Source organism: Hyperolius riggenbachi, chromosome 2 (assembly GCF_040937935.1).
Source record: "Hyperolius riggenbachi isolate aHypRig1 chromosome 2, aHypRig1.pri, whole genome shotgun sequence".
NCBI lineage: Eukaryota > Metazoa > Chordata > Amphibia > Anura > Hyperoliidae > Hyperolius > Hyperolius riggenbachi.
In genome coordinates, this window is record NC_090647.1 from 106,482,447 (window position 1) to 106,498,084 (window position 15,638).

The 15,638-nt window shown below is 41.9% G+C and overlaps 1 long non-coding RNA gene across 1 annotated transcript in view; it reads right to left on the minus strand.

The window, feature by feature from the left end:
* Positions 1–13,641: 13,641 nt before the first annotated feature.
* The window catches only part of LOC137544006 (uncharacterized), a 125,574-nt gene continuing 123,577 nt past the window's right edge, over positions 13,642–15,638 (minus strand). The window contains exon 9 of the long non-coding RNA XR_011025696.1: positions 13,642–13,694. This is a non-coding gene — a long non-coding RNA (uncharacterized lncRNA). The remainder of the gene's footprint in view (positions 13,695–15,638) is intronic.

Below are 15,638 nucleotides of genomic sequence, written 5' to 3' on the forward strand. Positions count from 1 at the left end.
CATTAAACTGATACCATTCACATGGGTTGGATTACCACATCCAGATTGCCACCCTCTGCTGCTCTAAGTTGTGAGTAGGCTGCTCCATGCCCCCCATACCCAGCTCGTCCCCTGTGTGTGCACCATCATGGCATAGCTAACCATTCAGGCTTGTTATCTGTTCATACCTAGAAGGGTGGAGAAGGGAGTAAAACAGGAAACCACCCATCACTGTTATTATATAGTGGTCTGTTGGGAAAAGCCAATACAATGCTAAAGCTGCATACTATACAGCCTCCCCCACTCACCAGTGCTCTCTGCTGTTACTATTCAAACTCCAAGGAGAATGTCTGGTGTCATTAAAGTGGAACTCCTGCACAGGACAGACGGAAAACATAGAGAAATGCACCCTGTATTTACTTTGAGAGTTTAGCCTGTTTAATTCCCCCTCATTTGTGTCTAATCACAAGTTGTTGTGCTAATCACAAGTTGTTGTGCTAATCACAAGTTGTTGTGCTAATCACAAGTTGTTGTGCTAATCACAAGTTGTTGTGCTAATCACAAGTTGATTGTGATTGTAATTTGACCTCTCCCCTGTGTCACATGACTGCCACGGCAAATAAGGCAGATAAGCTCATTTAAAAGTACAGGATGTTACCAATATGTCTGCGTCCATGAATCAGGAAGTAGAAACAGTGCAGATATATTTTAGGATTTGTATCAGCTGTCACAAAGAAATGTTTTTTGTTTAACGGTTATTATGCTGTTGTGTATCTTTAAAGGTGGCCATACACTGGTCGCCATCAGATTCGACCAACAGACAGATCCCTATCTGATCGAATCTGATCAGAGAGGGATCGTATGGCTGCCTTTACTGCAAACAGATTGTGAATCGATTTCAGCATGAAACCGATCATAATCTGTGGTGGTGTTGCCGCTCCGCCGGCGCGTGTCCCCCGGTCTCCGCTGTCTCTTCTCCGCTGGGTTCTGGACCGGCAGGCTTCACTTCTTTCTGTCCGGGGAAGTTTAAACAGTAGAGGGCGCTCTACTGTTTAAACTTCCTGCCAGGACAGGAAGTTCAGTGAAGCTGCAGCCCTGGAGCCCAGCGGAGAAGAGACAGCGGTGACCGGGAGGACTCGCACCGGCTGAAGCAGGTAATGTATTGCCGCTGTATTGCGTCGGCCGTCGGGCATTCGAACGCCGCTATTGACGCACTCTTGACCCGCCGGCGATCGAGCAAAATCTTCCGCAAGGACGGCTCGATGAGAATATATGGGAATTATTGATTTCGGATGGAAATCAATCGTTTCGTAACGAATTCACAGCAGATTCGATCACAGTGATCGAATCTGCTGTATATCGGCAAGAAAATCGTTAGGTGTATGGGCCTCTTGAGAGCAGAGAGGACACTCTGAATTAGGCTCACCTAATCCCACACCAACCAGCAGCAGAGTCATGAGTGCCCTAAGCTCACCGATGCATGATGAGCCTGACTGGGCTGATACCACTGAAAAGTTACTTACTGTAGCAACCCTTTCCAGACGTGTTGCATTGCAGCACACAGGAACACACAATGTACTGTAAATAGTAAAATGAAGGTTAAAGTGTACCTGAGACGGGGGTGGGGGGAAAATTCATACATACCTGGGGCTTTCTTCCACTCTCTTCAGACCTTTGGCTCCCTCGCCATCTTCCTGGGCCGCCTTGATGTGCTGCCAGGGTCCTCTGAAATTTCTCCAGTATGGGGTAAGTCGGCGCATGTGCAGTTTGGCTGCGTGTTTGCTGCCATCGCGCTCCTATCGCCAGGAGCATTCGGCAGAGGTGCAGTAGTACTGCACAGAAGCAGTACGCTCACAGTCACAGCGAGGGGAGAGTGATGAAGCACGGTGCAGTATGACCAAACCAAAGAAATTCCAGAGGACCCTAGCGGAGGATCGAGGTGGCCCGGGAGGACGGCGAGAGAGCAAAAGGTCTGAAGGGGGCTGAAGGAAGCCCCAGGTATGTATGAATTCCTCCCCCCCCCCACCCCGCCTCATGTTTCCTCTAAGGAACTTTCCTGTTTCTATCCATTTTGCACACTTTGGCCTCAATTCACTAAGATCATGCTGGAGATAATAAGGCAAGAGAAAACTTACCTCCACACAGTGAGAGAGTTATCTTAGCTCTTCTTCCTTACGTTACCTCTTCTGTAGTTAATTTACCTCCTCTGTAGTTAAGTTACCTCTTCTGTAGTTATTTTCACACGCAGTTAATGAACAGCCTGTCTTTAACTCTGGAGTTATTTTAAGGATTAAAGAGTTAACTTAAAGACAGAAGAGTTAACTTTAGGTTTGCCTGAGGTAAAATGTTTCCTGAATACTACATGCCTTATCACCATGGTAACAACTCTAGAAGAGTTATTAAAGACAGGAGATAAGCTTAGTGAATTGAGGCCTTTGTGGTGTATCAGAACTGTGCATGCACCATGCATGGTGTGAACGAGCCCTAAAAATGGAGTCAGAACACATAGGCTTCAATTCACAAAGCATTACCACATGCAGTAACGCAGAAAACAACTGATTTTACCACTTTGTGAAATGCCAATTCACTCCGGGTGTTACCGCGTGGAAAACTGAAATTACTGACTAGTGAGAGAAATTACCAGGTTGTGAAGTAAATACTTCATAAATGTCAATTCACAAAGAGATCACGTGGTAAAACAAAGTGAGATGATGGGTATTTATCTCCAGGCTGGGGCTGTCTGTAACTAACAGCCACTTGGAAGGTTATAGAAAAGGTAGTAAAGAATGAGATAGCAGAGAAAAGGTGAAAACGAATAAAACTATTTAGGAAAATAAAGTTAATATATGTTTTCCCTAATTTCACAATATTATGTAATAATTAAAAATGGTCAATGACATACTTATGACCAGACACCTATGCCAGAATCCTCTCTGTGGATTTCAGCTTTGCCTTCAACACCATTTGCATTTACATCCTGCACATCAACCTGACTAAACTCGATGTAGACCCCCCCCCCCCCCCCCTTCCCAAGGGTGTGTACTGTCTGTCCCTGAGCCTGTCCCTGTTTGCAAACTGTACCTTACCTGACAACTCTGTCACAGATTTTACCACCAATTACACAGATGATACCACCATCCTTGGCCTTATGTACAAAAAAATGGGGAGTATGGGTACTGCTACAAGGCAACAAGCTTGTCCTAAACGCAGCTAAAACTGTAGCATAAACTGTGGACTTCAAAAGAAACTGGCCCACACTCATCCCAGTCACCACTGACGGCACAGAAGTCAGTAGGATACCAAACATTTGGTTTGTAGGCACCACCATTATCAAGGATCTAAAGTGGGTTGAGAACACCACCAAAACACCGAAAAAGGTACAGTAAAAGTTGTTCTTCCTGGAACAACTGAAAAAGTTTGGAATGCCGCAGGAGCTACTGAACAGTTTCTACTTTGAATCAATCCTTTGCTCATGTGTCATCATCTGGTATGCTAAAGGTATAAACTCCAAAGGCTCATCAGTGCTGCAGAGAGGATCTTCGGGACACCCCTGCCACCACTGGACCTCTTCAACACAACTCGACTGAGATTCAGGGCCAACTGGATAACAAACGACAACTTCCACGTTGGCAGTCGCTACTTCAACCATCCAGGATTAAGATGAAATGGGGCCCTAGGCAAGTTAGCAGTTTTTGCCCACTGCTGATGATCACCTGGCATTTTTTTTGTAAGATTTGGTGGGGGGGAGCATCCACCAGGCCCCTAGACTCTCTCCAGGCCCTAGGCAACTGCCTAGGTTTGCCTTGTGGATGATCCAGCTCTGCCCATCAGGCCACCATCACTGCAAATCCATCCCCACTAAAACTTCCAGGCACAGGAACACCTTCTTTCCCCAAGCTGTCCTTCTGAATTTAAAGCAGGCCTGAACTCAGAATGTCCTCTCTGCTCTAAAAGATATGCAACAGCTTAATAACCTTTAAGCAAAAACATTTCTTTGGTACAGCTGATACAAATGCTAAAATAAATCTGCATTAGTTCTACTTCCTGATTCATGGAAGCAGACATATTGTTAACATCCTGTACTTTCAAATGGGCTTATCTGCTTATCTGACATAGGCAGTCAGGTGACACAGGGGAGAGATCAGATTACAACTTGTTATCAGACACAAATGAGGTCTGATAAATACATACAGGGTACATTACTCTATGTTTTCCTTCTGTCCGGTGCAAGAGTTCAGGTCCACTTTACGCCCTCCCCCCCCATCCAAACTCCCCCCCCCATCCAAATCCCCCCCCCCCCCCCAGCCTCCCAAATCCATGTTACCTGTATACCTTGCATCACTGTACTGATGCTCATGGCCTTGATCCAGCGCTTTGAGTCCCCAGGGAGAAAAGCGCTATATAAATATTATTGTTATTGTTATTGTCTGTGATAACTTTTCCAGTTCGTTAAATTACCGAATTCGAAGTTTATCGATTTCTAGTTGTATTCATCAAGGTTTTTCCGCATCCGGTGTGACTTCGATAAAATATCGATAACAATGCGGTTACCATTCGGTAACATGCCGATATTTCCATTTTACATTGGTAATTTAACACAAGGCCATAAAATTCCCATGGAATTATGGATAAAAAGGCAGTCCTTTGAACACCACGTAGCAACATTCCAAATAGGTCTTAAATGATACCACAAGACTATAGGACATACTGCACATGCGCAGCGCAGTATGTCCGGGTGAAGGGTCAGGAGAGTCGGCCTGGCAGCTGTAGGAGACAAGAGGGGACTGGCAGCAGGGAACGAGGGAAGCGGTAAGTATGCCCTTTTCTTTCCCTATGCATTGCAGCATGTATTTTACCACAGCCTTTGGGCTGTGGTATCCTTTAACACCTTGACCAGGATTCTGGAAGTTGCTTGGGACAATCCCACAATTTCGCCAGCTACAGCTTGATAGGAGCCTTTTCTGAAAAAATGTAGTGCAGCTAGCAATTTATTTTACCCTGGCACTGCCATTGGTTCTCTTACAAGATGATTCAAGAGAAATGCCCATGTCCTGGTATAGCAAATAAATCCATTCTCTTGGAAATTGATATAGTTCTAGACCTTATTCTTGCCCTTCTGCGCCTTTATATCACTTTCACTCTTCTCTGTCAGCAATGATCTGACAGGAATAACGACAGAGCAGTGAAGGAGATAACTAATCCTAAATGTAACGCTAAACCACGCCCACTTTCATTTTCATGAATTGCACTTTCTTCCGTTTTATCGCATCATTACCGAATGATTGCCGAATGCTCGCTAACAGCTGTAGATAACTTTTATGAATCCTGAAATCAACGTATCGAGTTCTATATTTTACCGAACTGTCGGTAATTGATTCGATAAGTCTTAAAGAATCGAGGCCTATGTCTGTTAACTCTCTTGCTATGTCTGTTAAATTGCACCACTGACTGTGTGTACGAAAAACAATTCCAGGTGCGACCCCTGTGGTACTTGGTGAATAAAGCTAATTCTGATTAATATTTATTTATTTATTGTATTTATAAAGAGCCAACATATTACGCAGCGCTGGACATTAGTTTAGGTGACAGACAATATTTAGGGGTGACATACAGCAAAATGACAACACAGGAATACAAGAAAACCAGATCATGCAGCACAGTATGAGTACAAGGTAATGCTTAGTCAGTCACTGGATGGAGCATGGAGATTAGGCAAGTTAGGTTCACTCAAATGCATAGCATGGGTTCACAGTAATGGAGGTGCATGATCAGGTAGGACATAAAAGGAGGAGGACCCTGCCCAAAGGCTTACAATCTAGAGGGAGAGGTAGGGACACGAAAGGTGTTCAGCTGTGGGTTTAGAGCACTTGTAAGGGGTGGAAGGCCAGAGTGAAAAGGTGAGTTTTGAGTGCCTTCTTGAAGATGTTGAAGGAGGGGGCTGCCCTAATAGGTGGAGGTAGGGAGTTCCATAGTGTTGGAGCAGCTCTTGAGAAGTCCTGGAGGCGTGCATGGGACTGGGTGATGCGGGGGGCAGTCAGGCGAAGTCCATTGGAGGAGCGGAGTGAGTGGCTAGGTGTGTACCTATGAGTAAGATCAGAAAAGTAGGTTGGACAGGTTTTGTGGACAGATTTGTAGGTCAGACACAGTATCTTGAATCTGATTCTGGACTGGATAGGAAGCCAGTGGAGGGATTCACGGAGGTGGAGCGATGGGAGCAGTGGATAATTCTGGCTGCTGCATTCATGATGGACTGCAGTGGGGCTATTCGGGTCATAGGGAGAGCAGACAGAAGGGCATTGCAGTAGTCAAGGTGGGAAATTATAAGGGCATGAATGTGGAGTTTGGTGGTGGCAGAGGTCAGGAAAGGGTGAATCTTACAGATGTTACGAAGGTAGAAGTTGCAGAACTTTGTGAGGTTTTGGATGTGGGGAGTGAAGGAGAGTGCGGAGTCCAGGGTGACACCCAGACAGCGGGCTTGAGAGGTAGGGGGAATGGTAGTGTGGTTAACAGTGACATGCACATCTGAGAGGATCAGGGATGGTCAGGGTGGGAAGATCATAAATTCCGTTTTGTCTAGATTTTGTTTCAGGAACCTAGCGGACATCCAAGAGGAGATGGCTGATAGGCAGGAGGAGACCTTGTCCATGGTAGTGGTGGATATGTCAGGGGTGTGGAGGTAGATCTGGGTGTCATCTGCATACAGATGATAGTTAAAACCCATGGAGGAGATAACCTTGCCAATGGAGGATTTGTATAGGGAGAACAGTAGGGGGCCAAGGACCGAGCCTTGGGGGATACCCAAGAAGTGGTTAGGGGTGGACGAGGACTCATTGAAGGAGGTTGTGAAGGAGCGGTTGGAGAGGTAGGATGAAAGCCAGGACAGGGCGAGATTGTGAATACCCATGGACTAGACAGGGCCGGCGCTACCATAGAGGCAGAGGAGGCAGCTGCCCCAGGGCCCCAGAGCTTGTAGGGGCCCCCAGTGGCTACAAGAGGAAAACATTTTTTTCAAATCGGCCTTATAGTTTTTGAGAAAATCAATTTTAAAGTTTCAAAGGAAAAAAAATACACATTTAAAAACCTGCCGACTTTAATGGTTGATAGCAAATCCACCTTAAATGCTAGAAACCCTAAATTTGCAGGATATGTTAAAGAGACACTGAAGCGAAAAAAAATATATGATATAATGAATTGGTTGTGTACTATGAATAATTACTAGAAGATTAGCAGCAAAGAAAATATTCTCATATTTTTATTTTCAGGTATATAGTGTTTTTTCTAACATTGCATCACTCTATAATATGTGCAGATTACACAACACTCAGCATTCAAAATGAGTCTTTCAGAGCAGTCTGTGAAGTAATGAACTCTCCTCTAGCAGAGGAAAAGTAAACAGTTCAATTACAGTTGAGATAATAAAAGTCAGATAACAGCCCTCTCCACGACTAAGTTAGTCGGAGAGCTTAATAGCTTTTTTGCATAGAGATAACAACTGGAGTTTCTCAACTCTACCTGTACTGGAAATAATTAGACTGATGTGTCTGATCTTAATGTTTTTTTTCTTAGCTGTACTACACATACAAATCATAATATCATCATTTTTTTTTCGCTTCAGTGTCTCTTTAAGGAGATCATTAGGAATAAGAGGAAAAAACAATTTTTCAAAAAGACCTTATAGTTTTTGAGAAAATCGATTTTAAAGTTTCGAAGGAAAAAAGTATACTTTTAAATGCGGTAAATGTCACTTTTGGTAGCAAACCTAATGGTAGTGTAATTTTACATGCATCAAACGAAAGCGCAATAAATTTCCTGACAGGGTTTCCAGGGGGTCCATACGCAGCCGCAGCACTTTGGCCAGGGATCACTATACAGCCGCAATATGGCTGTATGAAGATCCCTGGCATTTTTTTTCTATTTTCCCAAATTTGTTTTTATGTTTAGAGTGTGGGAATTTTTTTTTTTTTTTTTTTTTTTTTTTAAATTATGTGGGGTCCCCCCTCCTGAAACTTTTTAACCCCTTGTCCCCCATGCAGGTTGGGATAGCCAGAATGTGGAGCTACGACTGATTGGGACTTCACACCCTGACTATACCAGCTGCAAAAAAGGTCCCCTAATGCCGATTTTTGTTGCAGGGTATATGTTGGGTGGCCCCCCAGGTTTATTTTGCCCTGGGGCCCCATTGTTGCTTAAACCGGCCCTGGGACTAGAGGGACTGGAGGAGTAGGGGATGACCAACTGTGTCAAAAGCTGCTGAAAGGTCAAGGAGGAGAATGGAGTACTTACCTTCAGCTTTAGCTAAGGCAAGGTCATTGACCACTTTGGTGAGAGCTGTTTCGGTTGAGTGGGCAGGCCGAAATCCAGATTACCAAATGAAATGCCGTAGGAGGTAAACATCTTTGTGAATTGTCATGCAGTTTTTCACTAAATTGCCAAACTATTATTGCATGTGTGAAAATCTTACTGAATACTCAAAAAATGTTTTTACCGCATGAGGTAAATTACCGACCATTACATTTTATCCAAACAGGTCCTAGTGAGTTGAAGCCGTAGTGTGGCTGCTGCATATGAGGCTGTGTAGCTGCACACCAGAGTGCACATGCTGCCCCCTGTCCATGGCTGAAAGTAGTTCACAGGAAGAAGGGGGAATGGATTGAGAAATCATATTTTCTTTCTCTACAGGTTCCCCTGATCTCACTATGATTGGGCATCTGTGGCATGTGCTGAAAGAACAAGTCAGATTAATGGGGCCGTCTCAGACAAGAATCTAGCATGAGCACTGGTGTCCCTGAGGTGGAGATCCGACACACTGGATCGTTAACGGGATAGCGATGGCAAATCATGCTGTTTCTTCTTACCCTCTCCACCGGAAGCTGCTCCATTGTGTGCTGCAACTAGGGATGAGCGAAATTGCCATTGGCAGATTGGGAAGATTTGACTAAAACGTCTGATAAGTTTACGAGAATCTTTTGGGCAAATCAGTTTTTGGTTATTATCATCATAAAGGACATTCAATCAAACAAAATGTCTGATCAATTATAAATCAGAGTTTTTAAACACTGCGTTAGTTAATTCATGTCTTTTGATTGATACGAAGTGTTAAAATCGATCCATTTTTTTTTTTTGTCAACGGTAAAATAATCAGGCTAACATCGGTAAGCTGGCAGTTCACAATAGATATTATTTGGATTGACTACCTTACTATAGTTTACATGGAAGTTTACAAGGCGAATTTGACTGCTGGGTTTATGAGATGCTGATTTGCTGTAAGACTAAACTCGTTCACTCCTACCGGTAGCTGCAAACTCGGCCCTCCTCCTTGCCCATAGCAACAGTACATGTTGCTCTGGTATACCAAAATCAGCTTCATTCGCCAAGCGCGACAATTGTTACACCCAGAATTATTTACACACAGCACTGGTAATAATGAGGTTTACAAACAGTGATTAACGAACATTGAAATCAGACATATAGATTTTAAGGCATAAAGGGGCCCATACATTGGTCGAATTCAGCCATCTTTCGACCAATCGATTCCATAGACTCAATCGGTCGATTGCAAATCGATTCTTTTAAATCAGCCGATTGATCGCTTTGCAGCTGATTTCGATCGATTAGCTTGATCGGTCCGGGTGGAAAATCTGGGTCAATCGGCTACTGGCAGCCAATCGATAGCCCATAGGGTTGCATTGGATCAAATGGTGCAACACTGCATTTCGATCAAATTTCAATAGATTTCATTCTGAAATCTATTGAAATTCGATTCCTACTGTGTGGCACACATCAGATACATTCCTGTCAGATTCGACCTGATAGGCATCTGACAGAAATCTATCTGATGGTCGAATCTATAAGTGTATGGCCACCTTAAGTTCAGTAAAGCAAAAGATACCAGAGGTGGGAGTGTGGGTGGCTAGGAGCATTTGCTGGGGTGGGGACTTGAGTTCAGGAAGAGGTGGGGAGCACCTTGGCTACCTACTGGGGGTGGTTACCTATACTGGGGGGACACCTTGGCTCCCTAGAATTGGGGAGTGGGGGGGGGGGGGGTTTGGAGGAAACCACCTTGACTCCCTTTATTGGGGGGGACCTTGGCTACCTATACTGGGGGGAGGACCTTAGCTACCTAGACTGGGGCACATCTTTGGTTACCTACATATACTGGAGGTCTACCTTTTTTGAGGGGGAGACGACAACACACCATTGGCTACCTATTCTTTTGGGAGAAGGGGCCCCAACTGGGGATTTAGGGAGGGCCACATAATATATGCTTCCACAAACAACAGCACCCCTGATGAAGAATGAGTGTATATTGTAAAGGTCTGAACTAGATCCTTCTGAGATGTTACAATATAAAGCATACAAATCAGTAAAACATATTTTCTTCTATTAAATTGTGAGTGGACGAACCTCAAGGCAAATGTCAGAACCCAAATGCTAAACGGGAAGATGGAGGCCATTTCTCCTATACATGAACGCTGTAATTTCGTAGCTTGTGTAGTAGCACCACCTAGCGGTGGAAAAGTATATCACTTATAAAGCATGCCTGGCTTCTGAGCGCCTTCCACCAGGAATAGAAGATATCCCACAGGAGGTTCTTTTCAACCCATCGACCCATCGATCTCAACTTCCACACTTCAGAGATATTTATTATTATTTTCTGTTCATAACTACACATCACGTACATGACACGCGTTCTCTTGCATTTTAGCAGCGTGTTGTGGGTATCCAGAATGCATTGTAACTACATCAGACTGTGTATTGTAACAGACCCAGGTAAGCTGTATATCCTCCTGGGCTGGATGTGGAGGCAGAGTACATTGCCACTGCCAGGGCTCCAGGATCCACCCAGACCTCTCCACTCTCCTGCCCAGAATGCTTTTCCTGGCCCTTATACTGATATTAGCTGGTGAACATTGCAGCCATGTCATAGCTGCCTGGATATGTTACAGCACAAATCTAAGGATATTTACTTTTTTAACATTTGATAACGTGTAAAGGGTTTATAACCGCTGCTAGGTTTTTATTCCTGTCAATATCCACATCTGCTAGAATTCCCTTCAGTTCCTGTCCTGACAGGAAATAGGTCAGAAACAGACTTACAGCAGTCTCATTTGGAGAGGGAAAGAATTACAAACCCTATGAAGTTTTTATAACTGTCCCTCATTTCCAGTTCCCAGGACCACTTCAGTACATACCAAATCCATGGGACACAGACAGTATTAAAATCATGAAAAACACTTTTTTACACCATGCAAAACTAAAATAAGTAGTTTTTCTTTTTCTTCAGTGGGGCTTTGGAACCTCTCCCATAGCCTGCCCGTCATACTGAGAGCCTGGAAATCTTTGAAACGTTTTCTCAAAACACTACCCTCTAAATTGTAAGCTTGCAAGGGCAGAGACATCCTCCTAGTGTTTCTTGTTCTGCGGTAAGGCACCAGTATTGGCGAGGTCTCAAACCACTCATCAACAATGTCTGTATTTGTATTTCTGGATGTAATGTCCTAATTATCTATCTATCTATCTATCTATCTATCTATCTATCTATCTATCTATCTATCTATCTATCTGTCTGTCTGTCTGTCTGTCTGTCTGTCTGTCTGTCTGTCTGTCTGTCTGTCTGTGTCTGTCTGTGTCTGTCTGTGTCTGTCTATCTATCAATCATATAGTATACACTATGTATCTGCCATCTATCTATCTATCTATCTATCTATCTATCTATCTATCTATCTATCTATCTATCTATCTATCTATCCATGTAATTATACATGTATATATCATAATGGCTCCAGTAACATCCATTGTGACAATAGTTACATTACAGATACTCCCCTATTTACAAATGACTTGCGTAACAAATGTCTCATACATACAAATGTATCCTCATGTACAAAAATGTACTGTACTGGGATTTGCTATCACATATACATATTTATGTTGTTACATTACAGTGCTGTATACAATGTTTCAAGTTGCTAAGGGCTCTTTCACATTAGGGCAGATTTTCTGCGTTTCAACGCAAAGGGTAAAGTTTGCGTTACCCAAGGTGAAATGAAAGTCCATAGACTTTCATTTTAGCTTTCACATATAACACAGCCTTTTTGTGCGTTGCGTTACACTGCACCCAGGCGCAGTTTTTCAGCCAACGCTAGCTTTATGCGTTACAATGTTAGTCAATGTAAAACGCACACTATGCGCGTTTTCAATCCGTTAACGCAGGCAATCAGTCCCAGAATGCAACAGAGGAACAATGTAGAAAGTTGAAAACTAAAAGAAAAAAAAATTACCTGCGTTTTTCTATGTGCAGTAACGGATTGAAAACGGATTAAAAACGCACACTCACTGCAGTGCAACGCATATCAAAACGCAGTAAAAGGCATACAACAAAACGTATGCTTTGAGCGTTCTCCAACGCAAGCTCTGATGTGAAAGAGCCCTTATCCAGTGTTGTCTGAAAGTAAACCATTTATCCACATTTCCCAGCATGTATAATACATGACTTCCAAACAACCCCCTGAAACAGAGCCTGATGTTTGTAAGTAAAGAACAATATTAATTAGAAAGCAAGCTCTATTGGATACCTTTCCTCCAGTCATATTTTCTGATTGTTTAATGCAAGGTAGTAATCTACTTGCCTTATGTAATGCCTGAATAATATATTAGTTATTTTCTTGTATGTATGTGGCATACAGCTGTATGTATTGCAACTGCATAGTCATATTTATATATTTGTGTGTTGGGTAATACTCACGCTTATTTCATTCTCACACTTATATTGCACTTCTTTTGGCACATCTCCCTTAGTAAATCGCCACCACAGGGTGGGCAGGACCACTAGAACCTGGCACAGATTTATTATATTAAGTCCCCATAACAATTCAATTACACATATTCACTCTGTGGTCAGAAACCAAGTCAGCGTAGAGGACTCACTTGTATTCTTTACTACATTGTTATATCCCTATTTTGTGTATCATTGCCTAACTCTATAATGTCCCTATGTAACATTGTTTAATGCTGTGATGTCTCCCCTAGCGATGCCTAATATGTTAGCACTGCGTAATATGTTTGCATTTTATAAATAAAGTTTATTATTATTATTAATAATAATAATAATAATAGCAATACTAAACTAAGATACTAAGATAGATAGATAGATAGATAGATAGATAGAGAGAGAGAGAGAGAGAGAGAGAGAGAGAGAGAGATAGATAGATAGATAGATAGATAGATAGATAGATAGATAGATAGATAGATAGATAGAATATGTACAGTTACAATTGTTTTTATGGTCTGTTTATAGTTCATGTACATTTATTGACATTTTCTTTGAGGCTGCAAAAAAAAAAAAAAAGAAATAACAAATCTCTCTTCCCCTGTAGTGACACTGGGAATATGTCCACAGTACATCACTAATATGTAGAATTACTATTTATCATCCATAGTGCTGTGATAAGGAGGCATCATCCTTTTCTCATGGATTGATTACAGTCCATCTTCTGATTACAACCAGTCTGAGTCACAGCAACGAGCAAAAGCATTTTTCTGTATAAATTATCAACATAAATTATGTTTGTTTTTTGTGCATTACCGTAATTCTAAAAAAAGGAGAGGGAGAGAGAGAGTTCAGCATAAAATACAAGATTACCTTTATTTATTAGGAAACATGTTTGCAGTAAAAAATAATTTCCAAAAAGATAAGGGAACTACTTTAAGGGTATCTGTAAAGAGGAAAACAAAAAACTCAGATTAGCTGTTTATATTATAATTATTTATTTGGAAGAAAAAGAAGTGATCTATTAAAGGAAATATGTGTAAAATGCAAACATCCAATAAGGCATTTCTATTTTTTTCCCCTCCACTGCACATCCTCATTGATAAGTTACCCCAAAACCATACATCAGATATTAGTAAAATATTAAGCATAATTGTATCATTTTTGAATGCATTTGTTTGTGATTTAAAACTATATCTCTGCTAACGATACATATATTTTAAACATGGCTGGATGTGATTTACATTTTATTAAATTTCTTTCATTTAGGGATGTGCAGAAATTATAAATCACCTGTACAAGTATAAAAAAACAATTGTTAGGATTTGTTTGATTGAAAAAAGTGCTACATATACAATATATAGATTTATAGAAACCTGCATGACCTATTTTTTATAATTGACTTAATTTCTGGAAAATATTTATTCATTTATTTCTCTGATCACTAAATCATTTTATTTAAACATGTTCTATGTCTCAATGTCTATGTTGTTATCTCTTGACATTTGTAACTATTAAATCTATTTATTGTTACATGTTGGTACTTATTAGAGACATTAACAGATTTTATGATGTCTGATTTTATTACAAATATACAAAGGTGTGTGTTGCTTTAGAAATGTATTATTACTCCTACTGAAAATGTTTAGCATTTTATAGCCTCGTGGTCTGTCATTTAGTGGGCTATAAAGCAGTGTGGATGGCAAAAGGAACTGATTAAAATGGGTGAAATATTGATTAAATGCTATAATTAGGTTTTGGACAAAATAGGTAATCAATACCTTAGCTAATTAGGTAAGAATTATACAAAAAAATGCCAGTAATGGTTTTCAGCAGTCAAACCTTTCTTTCAGCTGAAAGGTTCCTATTTCGGCCACAAGGTGGAGCAGTGTTGAAGTGTTTTAGCAGCACACATTGCAGAGTATAAGGGCAGCTTTGTAGTTCTATATCCCCGGTGAGACGCAGCTCTGTAACTGGAAGAGCTGGGATCTAACCTGCTGTATACAGAGCAGTCTAGGGTTTCTGTTTATGGCAAGAGAGGTCTGCAGAAAACCGCCTGTTTATCCCTCACATGTTTATGTGGCATAGGTATAAAATAAATTGTCTTCCTGTACGACTCCCAGGTGTTCATTTTCATAACACCTGTCATCACCAATTCTGTATTTTGTATTCTGTATGTTGTATCATTTTTTTGTATTTTGTCACTAATTATGTATCTTGTATATTTGGTGTACACCATTGTCTGTATTATTATGTACTCCATGTTTGTTTCTTACTTTGTACAGTGCCACGGAATATGTTGGAGCTTTATAACTAAATAATAATAATAATAATAACATAAATATTTCTTGCTTTACCCTGTGTTCACAAGAATAAATGGACATTAAGGGTAACCTGAGGTAAGAAGGATGTGGAAGCTGCCATATTCATTTCCTTGTAAACATTCTGGCAAAAATAGTGTCTTGCTATGGCTAATCCAGTAAAACCTAATGGCTCATACACACGGGGCACAACTGTCGCCACAAACACGTGGCATGCGCATGTTGCGGCGACAGTTGCCCCGTGTGTATGAGGCGCACACCCCGAACTGTCGCCGGAGACAGCAGTTGCCGTGCAATTGAAAAGTTAAATCGCCGGCAACTTCTGTCTCCGCAACTGTTGCTAGTCCACCACGCATACTGCGTGTGTATGTGCGGACTAGTGACAGCTACCCACAGCCAGAAGGGAGCTTCCGGCGGGGGGAGGAAACTTTCGGCGACAGCTTCTGCCGCATCTCTGTCCCTCTGTACAACGTATGTACAGCTGCAGCACAGAGGGACCTGGCGACGAACTGTCGCTGCTTTTTTTTTTTTTGTCTCTTGTCTCCAGCATTTGTGCCTCGTGTGTGTGA